Source organism: Canis lupus, chromosome 22 (assembly GCF_048164855.1).
Source record: "Canis lupus baileyi chromosome 22, mCanLup2.hap1, whole genome shotgun sequence".
Classification (NCBI taxonomy): domain Eukaryota; kingdom Metazoa; phylum Chordata; class Mammalia; order Carnivora; family Canidae; genus Canis; species Canis lupus.
The window spans coordinates 48,783,942-48,800,374 of NC_132859.1; the positions used below are offsets into that span (position 1 = coordinate 48,783,942).

At 45.6% G+C, this 16,433-nt stretch overlaps 1 long non-coding RNA gene across 4 annotated transcripts; it reads right to left on the reverse strand.

Moving 5' to 3' along the window:
• Positions 1-11,217: 11,217 nt before the first annotated feature.
• LOC140614300 (uncharacterized) lies at positions 11,218-16,131 on the reverse strand. 4 transcript variants are annotated; one of them, XR_012015205.1, is made up of 4 exons: positions 15,060-16,131; positions 14,105-14,243; positions 11,921-13,101; positions 11,218-11,437 (listed from the first exon to the last, which is right to left on the reverse strand). It is a non-coding gene; the product is annotated as an uncharacterized lncRNA (long non-coding RNA). The 4 variants fall into 4 exon arrangements; XR_012015206.1 differs by lacking the exon at positions 11,218-11,437 and having other exon boundaries at positions 11,610-13,101; positions 15,060-15,366; positions 15,716-16,131; XR_012015207.1 differs by lacking the exon at positions 11,218-11,437 and having other exon boundaries at positions 11,677-13,101; positions 15,716-16,131.
• Between the last annotated feature and the right edge of the window lie 302 nt (positions 16,132-16,433).

The window sequence follows — 16,433 nt, forward strand, 5'->3', positions numbered from 1 at the left end:
AGTGGTGGGGGTGTTGGAGGGAATCAAGGCAATGGTAGCACTAGATGCTCTACTCGAACTATTAACTGCATTTAGAAAACCTGGGCAGATAAACCTCAAACTTAATTCCTAAAATGTTAGTCATTACAGAGTTCTTTTTTCCAGATTTATCGAGCTATTATTGATGTTAGCTATTTCATAGAATGAAGAATTATGTTTTATACATTCCAGGCTTCTTTATTTCTTTAAACAAACATGGATTCCTTTCATAATCTGCCAAAAACAATAGAAATATTTCCATCTTAGAAAAAAGAAGATCGGGATCCCTGGGTGGCGCAGCGGTTTGGCGCCTGCCTTTGGCCCAGGGCGCGATCCTGGAGACCCGGGATCGAATCCCACGTCGGGCTCCCAGTGCATGGAGCCTGCTTCTCCCTCTGCCTGTGTCTCTGCCTCTCTCTCTCTCTCTCTCTCTGTGACTATCATAAATAAATAAAAAAATTTAAAAAAAAAAGAAAAAAGAAGATCTTTGTGATTATGGAAAGCTGACTAATGAACCAAAGAGAGATACCCTAAAAAGGGGGTCTCACAGGTGAGGTGTGCAGGTGGATGCTCATCCTGATATGACGCCCACCTACAGAGATGTCAGTGAGTTGAAGAAGATGCTGACGTCAGTCCCAGGGATGTAGCAGAGTTCATGGTGTGAGATATGTACAAGATAGCATTAGGAGCCTGCAGAATGTTAGCTTTTTTTGATCACACAGGAAGTAAATGAAACTATAATTGGAGCCCAACTAGGCAAGAAAAACATCTGTCATTACGCACTGTACAGCCTCCTATCCATAGTTATCTCGGTTAGAGGGATTCCTCCTAATTTTGATGACATCACCATGAAAACATCATATGCAAACAAAGTGAGCAGTGGTTCAGGTGATGCATTTTGTGGTCCAGCTGCGCTCCTCTTGGGAGAATAACTGAGGAGGAATTAGAGAAGGTTTGTGCAGTAGACAAAGAGTGAGTTTATGAGGGAACAGGTTCAAACTGCCCTGAAAACTTCTTGAGGGTCACAGAATTGCTGAGTCATTCACTGGGAAGACTTCTAATTAAGGTGCAGCAAAGTTCATTGTTTGCGGGTCTTCCTGTTTTCCAAAACTTACTGAGATGACAGATAACATGTAATAAGAGAAATTTGTTTTAAAGATTTTATTTATTTATTCATGAGAGATACAGAGAGAGAGAGGCAGAGACACAGGCAGAGGGAGGAGCAGGCTCCATGCAGGGAGCCCGATGTGGGACTTGATCCTGGGACTCCAGGATTATGCCCTGGGCTGAAGGCAGGCGCCCAGCTGCTGAACCACCCATGGATTCCCAATAAGAGAAATTTAAAAGATTGTTTTGTACAAAAGCCATTTTGGAAAGTAGATTGACAATTCTTTATAAAATTGAACGTATACCTACTCTGTGATCCAAGGATTCTACACTCAGGTATCAACTCAAGTAAAATGAAAACACCAGTCTATTAAGAGACTTATTCAAGAATGTTTATAACATCATGGTTAGTGGTGAAAGACTAAATGCCTTCTCCTTTGTAAGATCAAGAACAAGAACATCTGTTCTTGCCCCTTCCATTCATATTGTACAAGAGGTTCTTGGTAGAAAAAAAAAGGCAAGAAAAAGAAATAGAATGAATTTGGATTGGAAAGGAAGAAGTAAATCTATGTCTATAAGATGACATAATCTAAGGAATCCATAAAAAAGTATTAGAACAAATAAGTTCAGCAGATTATAGGATACACCATCAATATACAAAAATCAATTACATTCTGATACACTGATGATGAATAATTCAAACATGAAATTAGAAAACAATTCCATGTACAAGGACATAGATAAATTTGACAAAAAGAAAGTACAAGATACATGCATTGAAAGCTAGAAAACACTGTGGAAATAAATTAGAGAAGCCCTAAATTGATGGAAAGACATTCTGTGCTCATTGATTAGAAGATTTGGAATTTTAAAGATCTTTCAAAAATGTCAATGCTTTCTAAATTGATTTCTAGATTCAGTAAAATCCCTATCACAACCCAAGCTGGCTTTAAAAAAATTTTTTTTTGGTAGAAATTGACAAGCTGATTCGGCATAGCAATGAAGGGGATCCAGAAGTGCTAAACTGGCTTTGAAAGAAAATAAAGTTGGAACACTCACACTTCTCAATTTCAAAACTTACTAACAGGCTACAGCTACTGTGGTTAAGACAATGTAGTATAGCATAAGGATAGACATATAGATCAAGGGATTAGAGTTGAGAGTTGAGAAATAAACCATCATGTTTATGGTTCATTGATTGTTTGACATGGGTGTCAAGATAATTCAGTGGGGGGAAAGAATGGTTTCTTTCAACAACTGGTGTTGGCACAACCAGATATCCACTTCCAAAAGAATGAAGTTGGACCACTACCCCAGCTCCATACACAAAAAGTTAAAATAGACTCCAGATCAAAATGTAAGAGCTAAAACTGTAAAGTTTTAGAAGAAAACAAAGTTATAAATCTTCATGACCTCAGGTTAGGCAAATTTATAGAGACAAAAAGTCAATGAGTGGTTACCTAAGGCCAGGAGAAGAGGGAGATGGGGAGTGACCACTAATGGGTATGGATTTCTTTTTGGGGTGATGAAAAGCTTCAAAGTATAGATTGTAGAGATGGCTGCACAACTCTGTGAATATATTAAACATCATTGAATTGTGCATTTTGAATGATCTATTCATGCAACGGTATACCACCCAATAATGTAAATGAAAGAATAAGTCATTTACAGCATTGATATGCCTCAGAAACATTATGTTAAGCAAAAGAAGCCAAGCACAAAAAGACACATATTAAATGATTCTACATATATGAACAGGCAAAACTCATCTATGGAGAAAAAATTACAACAGTTGCCTTTGACATGTAGTAGAGTATCAGTTGTGAAAAGAGTACAGAATAAACTGGTGGTGAAGATTTCCTATATCTTATTGGGTACTGCTGACCTGGGTAAATACATTTATCAAGATTTATTGTACTATATACACTTTAAAATATGCATATTTTATGGCATGCAAATTATACATCAATTAAAAAATATTTTAAAATTATAGGATTAAGTGTCTGGAAGAACTGGGAAATGAAAGCAAAGTGGCAAGCAAAGCTGATACCTCAAGTCTGCTGGATCCTGGGACCTAAAGTTGGCAGTAGCTGCCAGAGTTCTGATCCTACAGAGTAACTCTGCTCCATACGATGGTGGGGAGGGTTTGAAGGCAGAGGCTATATTAGGGCAGGGCTACCTCACTTCTGAAAGAAGGTGGAAGAACTGCTGATTGGCAGCTGTAGGCCTTGTAACCTGGATGATAAATGCAAACGCACAACTAAGATTTGAATTTAAGCCCCAACCGATGATTCAAAGTGTGATAACCCCAGAACTGTAAGATTGGAGATTCAAACCACCAACATAAGACCTAGTTGTAGGGGGATCCCTGGGTGGCGCAGCAGTTTAGCGCCTGCCTTTGGCCCAGGGCGCGATCCTGGAGACCCGGGATCGAATCCCACGTCAGGCTCCCGGTGCATGGAGCCTGCTTCTGCCTCTGCCTGTGTCTCTGCCTCTCTCTCTCTCTGTGACTATCATAAATAAATTAAAAAAAAAAAAAAGACCTAGTTGTAGGCTGTAAATCTAACCTACTAACTGGTAGGAGTCTTAAGCTGAATTCTCTAGGAGTAGAGTCTTAGACAGGGGTTCCAGAGAAAGCAATTTACTAGGGGCATCTCTGTGGGGAAGGGAAGAAGGGAATATTATATGGAAGCCAAAGAAGGTAAGCAAGGATGTGTTCTGTAGTAGGGTTCTCCAGAGAACTAGAACCAATAGGAGAGGGACACCTGGGTGGCTCAGTGGTTGAGCATCTGCCTTCAGCACAGGGCATGATCCTGGGGTCCTGGGATTGAGTCCCACATCAAGTTTCCTGCATGGAGCCTGCTGCTCTCTCTGCCTGTGTCTCTGCCTCTCTCTCTCTGTGTCTCTCATGAATAAATAAATAAAATCATTAAAAAAAAAAAAGACCAATAAGAGATCTATCATCTATCTATCTATCTATCTATCTATCTATCTATCTATCCATCACCTATCTAGAGACTTTTCTAAGGAATTGGTTCATGTGTTTATGGAGGCTGACAAGACCCAAAGTCTGCAGGGTGAGAGCTGGAGACCTGGAAAAACTGAAGGTATAGTTCCAGGCAGAAGGCCTGCCAGGCTTGAAACTCAGGAAGAGCCAATGTTTCAGCTTGAGTCCAAAGGAAAAAAAAAAAAAAAAATCAATGGCTTATTTTGAAGGCACTCAGGCAGAAGGAATTTTGACTCTTTTATTCATGGGATGGTCAGCATTTTTGTTCTGTTTGGGTCTCCAACTGGTTGGATGAGACTCACCCATACTAGGGAGGACAATCTGCTTTTCCCAACCTAGAGATTCAAATTTTTTTTGTTTTGTTTTGTTGTTGTTGATGTTGTATAAAATTTAATTGAGGTGAGTTTTAGAGATTCAAATGTTGATCTCATCCAGATATCTTCACCAGAATGTTGATCAAATGCCTGGACACTCCATAGCCTAGTCAAGGTGACACATAAAATTAACCATCACAAGCTCCCTGCATTGGCTTGTTCCTAGAGGGCCCCTCAGACACAAATTGTGCCACAGAATTAATCCCACTTTGAGGCAAAGGGTCTGGTCTTTTGTGTCCCCATGTTAGTGAGGCATCTTCCTAATTAAGCCAAGAGTAGCTCTCTCGGGAAGGGAGCATCTAATGCTCATAGCAGATGGGGGGGGGCGTTGCACACTGGCAGGCAAAGGCTTCTGGGGGGGCACCAACAACATCCTGTACAGAGGTAACCTCAAAATTCCTATATAGGGATGGAGGAGCACAGAGAGACAGGCAGAAACAAATCTTTATAACAACCTAATGGGATCCCTGGGTGGCACAGCGGTTTGGTGCCTGCCTTTGGCCCAGGGCGCGATCCTGGAGACCTGGGATCGAATCCCACATTGGGCTCCCGGTGCATGGAGCCTGCTTCTCCCTCTGCCTGTGTCTCTGCCTCTCTCTCTCTCTGTGACTATCATAAAAAAAAAAAAAAAAAAAAAAAAAAAACCTATTTCCCGGTGAAAATGAGCATGCAAACCAAAATTCCATAGTCCAAGGAAAAAATATAATTCTAAAACAATGAACAAGATCAATAATCAAAACAAGAGTTCACTTGAGATGAACTCAGTATAATAGAATGGTATAGAAAATGCTTCTAAATAAATATGCTGATTTATATTTTTGAGGAAGTAATAACACCTACTAAAATAACAAAAGATTCTAAAACATTTACTGACACCAGGAAGGGCTGATCCTACCAGAAGTGTTAAAAGAGATACACATGGGTGTCAACAGTAAACTTCCTTTTAGAACTGAACTTCATTTCTATTTTGAGACCCCAGTTCTCCCAAAGCTGAAGACATAATCTTAGTCAATTCAGTGTCCCACCTACCCCTTCTTTCTTCAATGGCATGTGGCATCACAAGTTTGGGAAAGGTCCTCTGCTCTTCATTATCTTTTGGTGTCACTACCTGCAGCGGTGCACTTCATCCTGTCTGAGCCTCAAATATCAATCCATGAAGTGACTTGCTGAGCTGACCTGCCCTTGCATCCAGGACTTCTGCAGCCTATTTATCAGACCCTTTGACACTCTTCTTGTAACACAGGAAATATTCCACTTTCTCCTGCTTTACTCTGAGGCCTCCGGAGGCTTCGTGAGCCTGCCTAGACCTTCACTACTTCATGCTGCTCCAGCTGGCATGGGCAACTTTCTATTGCTCTCCACTCCATATCTGGCTCATGGGAACCCTTGGAGGTGATCTTGGTCCATGTGCAGATACTCATGCTGCCTCCACACCTGCACCCTGAGGGGAAGCTCAGGGATCTTGCTTCTTCCCCAAGCTGGGCTGTGGGAATGATGGCCTAAAAAGCCCCATTTGCTTAGATATCAAAGCCTTGGTGGGGATTGTATCACTCTGCCTAACCCCAACGGCTTGGGCGTCGGAGGTGGCAGTGCTAGGACTCTTCTCAGGACTCTGGGATCCTCACACAAATCTGACTGTTTTGATTTTCTTATGACTCTTTTCCTACTCTCTGTCAGCCCATCGAAGCCACTTGCCTCTGGGGCCTTTTCCAAAGAAGTTGGACCTGGGAGGGCAAAGGTGGGCATGTGTCATTTCAGGAATACAGACAGGACATGCTTATTTTAAAAATTATTAGAAATTCAGAGGTGGGAGTAAACAAAGAAGAGGAGAGAAGATAAAAGGATGGGCAAGCAATATGGATGGTGGGAGAATGTCCTATGAAGATTGAAATATCCAGGGGCACCTAGCTGGCTCCGTCGGAAGAGCATACAACTCTTGATCTCAAGGTTGTGAGTTCAAGCTTCACATTGGGTGTAGTGATTACTTAAAAAATAAGACCTTTAAAAAAACCCTGGAATATCTAATATTCAAAACTACTGAGCTTATGCTGTTGCAGTATAGACCGCCCCTTGCCCCCAATCTCTTCAAAGCTTCTATAAAGTTCTAAAGATAAAAAGGCCCGATGTGGGTGAGGTTTTTGTGAAACTCAAGGGACTCAGCTCCACATTTGAGTCAAGATACTGCAAAAGGGTGTGTGGGATGGTGAGATCGTTCACGAACTGAACTAATTCAGTAGAAGCAGAGGCAGAATGTCTAGCCAGAGGAAATTATGAGAAAATCAGCCCTCCAAGGGTTCACAGAAACTTGGGAAGGTTTTAAAGACAGATCTTATCTAAATTTTTCAAGAGAAGGACACCTGCCCTCACATCTGTGCTAGATATGCTGGAAGGAAAGCTGGAGCCATGTAGACACCCTCTTAATCTGTGGACAGAGTCATGGCCTCACTCTTTCACCCATGAAGTATTGATTGAGAACCTACAAGGGGCTAGATGTGCTGGACTGGGTACCAATGATACAAGAATGAAACCACATGGAACTTGCGTGAGGCTCTCTTAGCAGTAAACAAACATGTACACTATTATGGGCTACCTGCCATAGAGAGGGATGTAACTGGAGAAAGAATTAGCAGCCCCTGCACAAACCAGCTGCAGGAGAACCTAGCTCTGGGAGGACATGTGGGAGCTTCCTATCTACCCTGGGCATTTCCCCTTCAGGGCTCACAGAATGTTTTGCCAGCGTGGTACTAATCTGGAAGTCTGCACTTCTGACACTGTGTCCTGGATATTTATTCACAAGTCCTTTGCCTAATTAAACATGGGAAGTTTCTCGTCTTTGTTGGTTATTGTGATCATCATGAACTACTGCTTTGTGAGCACAGGGCTACCCTGCAGAAGCTCCATGATGACCACGTTCTGACACCAGGAGAGTACAGGTGAAGTATTAGGAACAGTATCGCCAAAACAGGAAATTGCCCATCATCTCAAAAACCTTTGGGGGAGATCACCGTCTTAGTGTCCAGAGTTAAGACCAAGAACAACAGGCTCTTTTTGGAGAGGGGCCTCAGTCCCAAAGAGACCGTGAGATTCTTGGCACATTTAGTGTGGAGATGCAGGGGTTTTCAGGGATTTTCTCCAAGTGGGAGTTGAAAAGAACAATTTTCCCCCACCATTTTCCATATTAACAGCAATCAAAATAAAATAAATGTTATAAGTTTCAGGAGTTAGGGAAGGAAATAAGCTCATCTATTGTAGATTCCTACAACAGAGGAATTCATGGGCTTCTGACACAGAAGGAATTTTTTTTAAAAAGATTTTATTTATTTATTCATGAGAGACAGAGAGAGAGAGAGAGAGAGAGGCCGAGACACAGGCAGAGGGAGAAACAGGTTCCATGCAGGGAGCCCGAAGTGGGACTCGATCCCGGGTCTCCAGGATCACGACCCGGGCGGAAGGCGGCGCTAAACCGCTGAGCTACCGGGCTGCCCACAAAAGGAGTTTTGTAACAAAAATTCCTGCAAAAAGTTTAGCTTTCTACTTCCCTTTTTTTTTAATGGGTGAACAAACCCAAGGCAAAATACTCTTGGAGACATCTCAGCAGAGAGAAGCAGCTCTGACCAGTGGAGGCCTTGCTTGTCCCACCAGAAGAAAAGGGAGAAGGCAGGGGAGAGGAGGGCAGGGAGGTTGGGCCTGAGCCCTGGCTTTTTCTGTGCTGTTGACTGGCTGTGTGACTTTGAGTCTGCATTTCCACTCTCTGGACTCAAAGTTTTTGGCCTTCGTGATACAGATTGAAATGTGGTTATTTGGGATGTCTGGGTGGCTCAGTTGGTTAAGCGTCTGCCTTCAGCTCATGTCATGATCCCAGGATGGGGAACCTGCTTCTCCTCCTCCCTTGGCTGTTGCCCCTGCTTGTGTTTTCTGACTCTCTCTTTCTCTGTCAAGTAAATTAATACAAAATCTTTTAAAAAAATTTCTTTTTAAATAATAAAATGTGGTTATTTATTTTTTTAAAGATTTTATTTATTTATTCATGAGAGACACAGAAAGAGAGAGGCAGAGACACAGGCAGAGGGAGAAGCAGGCTCCCCACGGGGAGCCCAATGCAGGACTCAATCCTGGGACCCTGGGATCATGCCCTGAGCCGAAGGCAGATGCTCAACCGCTGAACCCCCCAGGTGTTCCTAAAATGTGGTTATTTTATTTTGTAGTTCCCGAAGTTCTATTTAGTTCTTTTACAAATCTGTGATGTTTCATCATAGTTTCCTGTCCTACCAACATTGTTTATTGGTCTTTAAATATCATAGTTATTTTAAAATATATCTCATAATTTCAATATCTGAATCCTGTATGGACCTGTTTCTGCTGGTTCGAGTTTATATTGCTTTGTTTTTGTGTGTGTATTTGATTATATTTGACTGCTCTTTGACCCTGAAAATTACTTGGGGGATGGCCTAAGATGTGGGATGAAGGTGCCCTTATTCCAAAGATGATTTTGAGTTTGCTTCTGCCAGACACAAAGGGGGATTATCAGTATTGCACAGGACTTCGGCTCATAGCCCAATGTTTATTGGATAACCTCAGTGATGCAAGTTTAGACCCCAGATCTGCACAAGGGCTGGCCTGTGCTCACAACCTCAGGGAGAGGTTGGATTGGTTACTCCTGTCTTGCTCCAATCAAGGCGCTTGTCCCTACATCCCCTAGGACTCAGATAAGGGAAGATGATTTCCATTTGTTCCACTCATACTCTAAAGATCAGAGCCAGCCAGTGTAATGTGGGTCTGGCTCCTATGGGACCTCCCAGGCTTGAAGACCTCTGGGCCTCACGAAGCCACCCAAGACAGTTTCCAGTTTCTCCGTCGGCTTACTTTGGATCGCCAAATGCAAAAATGTCTCTGGATGATTTATTTATCTCTTTCTTACCATCCCATCAGCTTTTCAGGGCTCTATGATAAAAGACTGTTCACTTCTCTTTCTATATTTTATTTTATGCATACATGTTTAAGATTGGCATATCTCCTTGATGAAGAGTAATTTAATCATTTTTATGGTGACTTTCTGTTCTTAAAGATGCTTTCAGAATTAAAGTCTGGTTTTTGTTGTTGTTGTTTGTGGGGGGGCTGTCACTGCACTTTGGCAACTTTGAGAGGAATGCTCTGGCTGATGGCTGCTTTGTCAGCCTGGGTCCCAGCGTGAAAACAATGGGGAACTGAGAACCCTCCCCCCAACTAATTGACAAAGGATGTGTAGCAAGAATGAGAAATGATCTTGTTTTAAACTACCAGGATTTGGGTGTCGTTTGTTATGTAATATAACTTAGCCTATATTGACGGATACAGAAATATTCAGCTAATGCCTCAAAAATGTTATCCTCATTACACAATCATATGAGACACTTCACATCAGGTTCCCTGATACCTCTGCTGCACGCCATATGTTCTCAACATCATCCATCCCTATCACTCACATGTCTGGGATTGGCCTTGTTCTCTCGTGGCTCTGGCTATCTGGAAATACGGGCAACTCCACCCAGGACACTCTCTCCACCCTTCAGGCAGCCAAATCTCATCCTTCTGGTCTCAGTTTAGAGACCTGTAGCAGGGGCAGATGATGTCTGCCCAAAGCTCCATCGGGGACTGGTGTACCCACTCTCTAGCTTCTGCAAGCACTGGTTGCAACCTCACAGATGCTTTTCCCTCGTTCTTGGCTATTATTCATGAGTCCCCTAGAGCACAGCTAGTTCCTCTCCCCCATGACAGCCTGCAGCCAGTGGCTGGCTGACATGACATTGGATAATAAGTTTGGACCCCCTGACTCAGGGTGAGACCAACTTGGTGGTACAATGAATATGTGTGTTTCTCTGGAATTAGCAGCCTAAGCTGGCTTGCTGACCAACCTCAGACATAGGAGTGAGCCCATGCAACATCAGCAGAGCCTGGCCCAGATCGGAAGTACCCAGCAGGATTGTGAATTAAGGAAATAGTTGTTTTCTGCTGAAGTTAGTCTCTTGGCTTATCTTTTATTTCCCTGCCCATGTTTTCCCCTCACTCCCTCTCTCCTCAGAGCATCCTCTCTATAAACTGCAGGCACTGAAGCCCTTGTCTTGGGTCTTGCAGTATGACAGTGTCCCTGACTGCCTGCCTCTGCGCTGTGAACCCCTCCTGAGCGGCTCTACCCCTGTACTGTTCCGGTCGTGGTGCCTGTTTCAAGCATTCAATCCAGCATGCATTGGGTCAGTCTGTTTACTCACCTCTCCTACTAACTATATATATATATTTTAAAGATTTTATTTATTTATTCATGAGAGACACAGAGAGACAGAGAGGCAGAGACACAGGCAGAAGGAGAAGCAGGCTCCTTGCGGGGAGCCCGATGCGGGACTCGATCCCAGGTCCCAGGATCACACCCTGGGCCAAAGGCGGTGTTAAACCACTGAGCTGCCCGGGCTGCCCTCTCCTACTAACTGTAAACCTCATGAAGGCCTTGTTTTATTATTATTGCTATTAATAGTAATCTATGTTGTTAAAAGAAGATTGAGAGGGACAGTGGCTCTCACTGGGTGGCTCAGTGGTTGAGCGTCTGCCTTCACCTCAGATCGTGATCCTGGGGCCCTGGGATCGAGTCCCACACTGGGCTCCCCAGAGGGAGTCTGCTTCTCCCTCTGCTTGTGTCTCTGCCTCTCTCTGTGTCTCTCATGAATAAATAAATAATCTTAAAAAAAAAGATTGAGAGAGCGGGCAGTAAAGCAGTTACCATTTTATCCTCAACTCCGCGTATTCATTAGGTGCTCACTGATAGTTGAATGAATGAATGGAATGGCTGTTCTGGATTGAGCAAAGTGTTGCAGAGCACATTGGAGATTAGTAACATTCCTTTAGAGAGTGGACCTTGGAGACTTTTCTGGTGCAGAGACTAAGGACTTCAGTGATAGAATTTCTGAAAAGAAGAAGGAGTAAATTCAGTGTAGAAAAACATGGGAGCAGAAAATGGCAGAATTTTGTTACCAGGAGAAACAGGGACATTTGAGACTAAGATGATGTCGAAAGGTCCTACTCAGTGAGGAGGGGCTCAAAGTCTGGTTCACTACCACTGTGTGATGTGCACATTCTGCATATGCTATCTGTTACCACACAGGCACCAAGCACACTGAGCTTTTTAAAAAAATATACTTTATTTATAATTATTTGAGAGAGAGTGCACTTGTGTGAGCTGGTGGGGAAGGGGCAGAAGGAGAGGGAGAAGCATACTCCCCACTGAGCAGGGAGCCCGCCATGGGACTCTATCCCAGGACCCCGGGATCATGACTTGAGCCGAAGACAGATGCTTAACCTACTGAGCCACCCAGGTGCCCCTACCCTGAGCTTTTACACCAGGGTGGAGGAGGTGGTTATTCTCAAAAGCATGGCTCTGTTTGAATACCTGAGATGGGAGGGTCCTTCCTAGCTGGTAAGAGGTAAAATTCTGATGTGCAGAGTGGAAAAAATCAGATTGTCATCTCAGTTTCCTTTCTCCATCCTCCACTTCCGTCCTCCTGAACAATCAGAATTCCGTCTTCCACTGGGAGGTTTCTGTAGAGTTTGTAACAAGACTGACTTGAATCTGTAAACCTTAGGACAGGGTCTGGAAGATGGGTGTGTTCCAATAAACACCTGTCTATTACCAGCCGATCAGAAATCACAGAATCTTTTACTGGAAAGACAAAGCCAGTCCTGAACCCAACTATCTCTCATCTGGTTTTCTCCCTCTAGATCCTTAGTGCTGCAAAAATCCCATCTAGTGAAAAGATTTGGTGTGTCTCTTCTAGGCCATCTTGATTTCAGAGTACAAAACCATGAAAGATTCGTCAAGGTTGCTGAGGGCTCTGAGAGCAGCCTGGCCACCTGTGGTCCACTACAATGATCTCCTCAGTGTGCTTGCTTGAGTGCTTTACTGTCTTTGTTCTTTGCAAATGCATGTGCTAGTGTTTACTGAGGATGGCAGAGTGTGGACAGATGAGACCTGTCACCAACAAATAAAGTTCCGAGGTGTTTATCATCTCAAGGGCTCCAGCTGACGTCAGTGAGCAGCTTCTCTGGGCAGGTCCCCTCAGCCAGTGTCAACTCCAGGGAGTGCTCCCTCCAAAGAACCAGAGAAGCGACAGTCGCCATGAGAAGTGATAGTGGCCATCTGACTCTTCAGCTCCAACCCATGGCACGTCTCTCTGCTCACCTCTTTCAGAGAAACCTGCTGCTCATGGAACCTTTTGGCTCAGTTCCTGGGGGGATTTGCTGAGTGTGTCAAAGAATTAAGACCAGGCTCTATTGAGGAGGGAGGCCTGGCATGGAGAATTCCTCGATTCCTGACCTGTGTCCACCGGGATCCCATACGTGTGGGCCATCCTGCTTTCCACAAACACGTGCATGATGGTGGGTCATTGACCAAACCCTGAGGCCACAGCTCATACCTGGCCTCGTGGCAGCCCAGCAGCCTAGCTGAAGTAGTGTTCTGTGTTTTGAGTGTTCTCAAAGGGAATACAAAACTGTCTTCTTAAAAAAAAAACCAAAAAAAAAAAAACCAAAAAACTGTCTTCTTGCAGCCTGATCAAGCAAGGCGACCTGTCTCTGGAGAAAGAGTGGGGGGATGTGTAGGTCAGAGACTTGAATTTTAGTTTCAGTCCCCATAACTTGGGGCAAATGACAAGATTTCTTACTTCTCACTCTTCCTAAACTACAAATTGGGCTGCATATCACCTGGTTTATTTCTTCAAAAGGTTCTTTTAAAGATCCAGTGAGATACCGTATGCAAAATCAAACATTAAAATCTGTTATTCTTGTTGTTGTTTTATTACTATTATTAAAGTGCCATCAGAGTTTAGGGCAGGAGCCTAGAAAGGTCAGAGGATAACAGATATGCAGACAGTAAATTCAGGACACTGCCATCCGGGTGGCTCTAATTCGAGGGCTCTAATCCCTGCATCTCTCTCTAATCCAAACTCTAGTCGGACTGGAGAGTTGCACAGCATCGGTTTCTGGGATTCTTCATAATCTCTCCAGACTCTGGATCTCCACAGGTGCTGCTTCCCTTCTGGAAGCACCTTCCCCTGTCTTCATTTCTACCCCTTCTCCTCCTCTTACTCCCCACCTGGCTCAACTCCAGGAAGCCAGCAACCCACACTCTACATCCAGTCTATGAATAGATCCAGGTATCATGGCACTCCAGTCTTGTCCTGGCCATTACCCCCGGCACAATGTCACACTGCCCACTTACACATGTCTGTGCTCCCCGAGAGGCAAGGACATGTCCTGCTCAGTAGCACGGAGTTTGGAGTAAGTACTGAATAAACCCTGATTGCGTAAACGAAAAAAAAAAAAAAAAAAAAAAAAAGCCCGCTCTAAAGGTTAAAGCTGAGGAGCACCTGAAATAATCAGACCCCAAACCCTTGGATGCCAAAGGCCACAGAAAAGAGGACAGATGTGCCGTAGCAGCCTGAGCACACTGGGAAAAAGCTTCCATTGCTTGGTAAGAATTAAAGCAAAGTAGAAGTACATTGGCCACAGGGCACTTCTTGCTCAATCTAAATCATAAGAGGTGACCAAAGATAATAAAGGGGAAAACCAGACTGACCTTTAAGGGCAGTGCCCATCATCTCGCAGCAGCATCACTATGGCTGGTGTCTGCTTTACATAGTGGGTTTCTAGTCTGTGTTCAGAGTCACAATGTCACTTTGGTTAATACCTCATGGGACCACCAGAGGCCAGGTAACCTGCCAGAGAGAGGAATTCAATTCATTAAACACAGGGTAAATGTAGTTCCTGTGGACCAAGCACACTGCTCTGCCAGTGGGGGCTTGGGTGAAGGGTGAATAGGACTCAGCTCACACTCTGGGGGTTCTTAGATGTTTAGTGGAATGGACAGAAATGCACAAAGCTGGCTGTGCTACAACCCAGCACCGTATGTACTTGTGAGAGGGGTTTTTGTTTTGTTTTAATGGCCACACATTCATTGTCCTTCCTCCTATGGAGTGGTGGGATCTCTGTGCCCTCCCCTTGAATCTGGGTGTGCAGCAGAGCGCAGTGGAATGGTGTGACTCCCGAGTCTGGGTCTTATAGGGCCATGCAGCTTCCGCCTGGTTCTGCTGGAAAGCTTCCTCACCGGACACACCCTCTCAGAACCTGGCCGCCACCCTGAAGAAGCCAGAGCCACATGAGAAGGGCACACGTCGTTGCTTTAGTGATAGTCCCAACTGAGCTCAGACTTTGAGTCATCCCAGCCTAAATGCCAGATGTGAAGGAAGGAAACTCCAGATGATTCCAGTAGCCAGCAGAGGCCTCACCTATCACAGAGCAAAGACGGGCCAACTTACTGCCTCTGTCCAGATTCTTGATCCACAGAATCACATGCGTCACAAAATAGTCATTCTGTGCCACATAAAGAAACTTAATTGAAGTGCCTAATACACAATAACAGACCACAAGCAAAACAGTACACACGATGACAGGTGCCCTTTGGGCTAGGAATTCAATATATTTCCACTAGAAAGCTCCCCTCCCCCCTTCTTCTTCCGTATAGGTTTTATTACCACAGAGCTGGAGCAGGGGTTGAGTCCTTCTTCAGTCTTGGAAGCTTTCGTATGGTGACTAGGACATTACGCAGTGCCTCTTGCTTCTTTCCTGGTGTGGATGTGAGTCTGGACCTTTTCTTGATGACCTTGAGGGCCCACTTGTCCTTGAATGGCCCCACAGTGAGTTGCTCGTAGAGGGCAAAGCTGAACCCCTGCTGAATCATGTCCTGCACGAACTTGGGGTGCTCAGCGAGGAGCTGTGGGCCGCTGTGCCTCAGCTTGCTCACATTCTTGGCCATCTTGTGGCCCTTGTTGAGACCCGTGGCTGTGGGGTGGCACAGGGCTGTGGCCGCTACCTTTCAGTGGCTACTGTGGCTGAGGGGCCCTGCCTAGGTTTTGAGATTGGGAGTCTTTTCCGTGGGGGGACCGCCCTCCAGGCACTGTCCCACCCCTCCCCCCTCACTGCCATGTTAATGCTGGGGTGTCCTGACAGATGACACCCCTTTGCTTTCTGTGGGACCTCCTCTCCTGCCGCCAGTCTGTGTCCATGTTTTATGCTAGAGTGTCACCTTCCCCTTGGCATCCTTTGGCCAAGCACAGCGCCTGGTCAGGAGAACTAGGTTGAAAGGGCTCCAGGGGAAGGGTGGTGTGTCCCGGAGGGCCTCTCTTCTCACCTTGTCCTTCCGGCTTCCCGATGCTGGCTTCCCAGCTTCTGTGGAGGGCCGGCAGAGGAGAGGATCCAGCTGCCCTCCAGGAAGCCCCTACGACGTGGCAAGTGCCGTCTGAGGTGCTTCTACGATTCTTGCACTGGATTTAAAACCTCTGAGGTGGGGACTGGCACTTAGGATGTGGGGAAATTGAGGCCTCTAAGGGAACGGGTTGTCTGAGGCCACGCGGGTCGTACGTGACGCGGTGGGAACAGGAACCGGTGTCCCGTTTCAGCTGGGGACGCAGTGCTTGTCCTTGGGAATCTGGAGGACTGAGGCTCGTGGGTGGCTCCCGCACAAGCGGGGAACCCCGGGGGATGGAGGCAGAGTGCCTGTCTGAGGGGTCTGCGCCTGTCTGAGGGGTCCGCGCCTGTCTGAGGGGGTCTGCGTCTGTCTGAGGGGTCCGCGCCTGTCTGAGGGGTCTGCGCCTGTCTGAGGGGTCCGCGCCTGTCTGAGGGGGTCCGCGCCTGTCTGAGGGGGTCCGCGCCTGTCTGAGGGGGTCCGCGCCTGTCTGAGGGGGTGTGCGCCTGTCTGAGGGGTGTGCGCCTGTCTGAGGGGTCCGCGCCTGTCTGAGGGGGTCCGCGCCTGTCTGAGGGGGTCCGCGCCTGTCTGAGGGGGTCCGCGCCTGTCTGAGGGGGTCCGCGCCTGTCTGAGGGGTCCGCGCCTGTCTGAGGGGGTCCGCGCC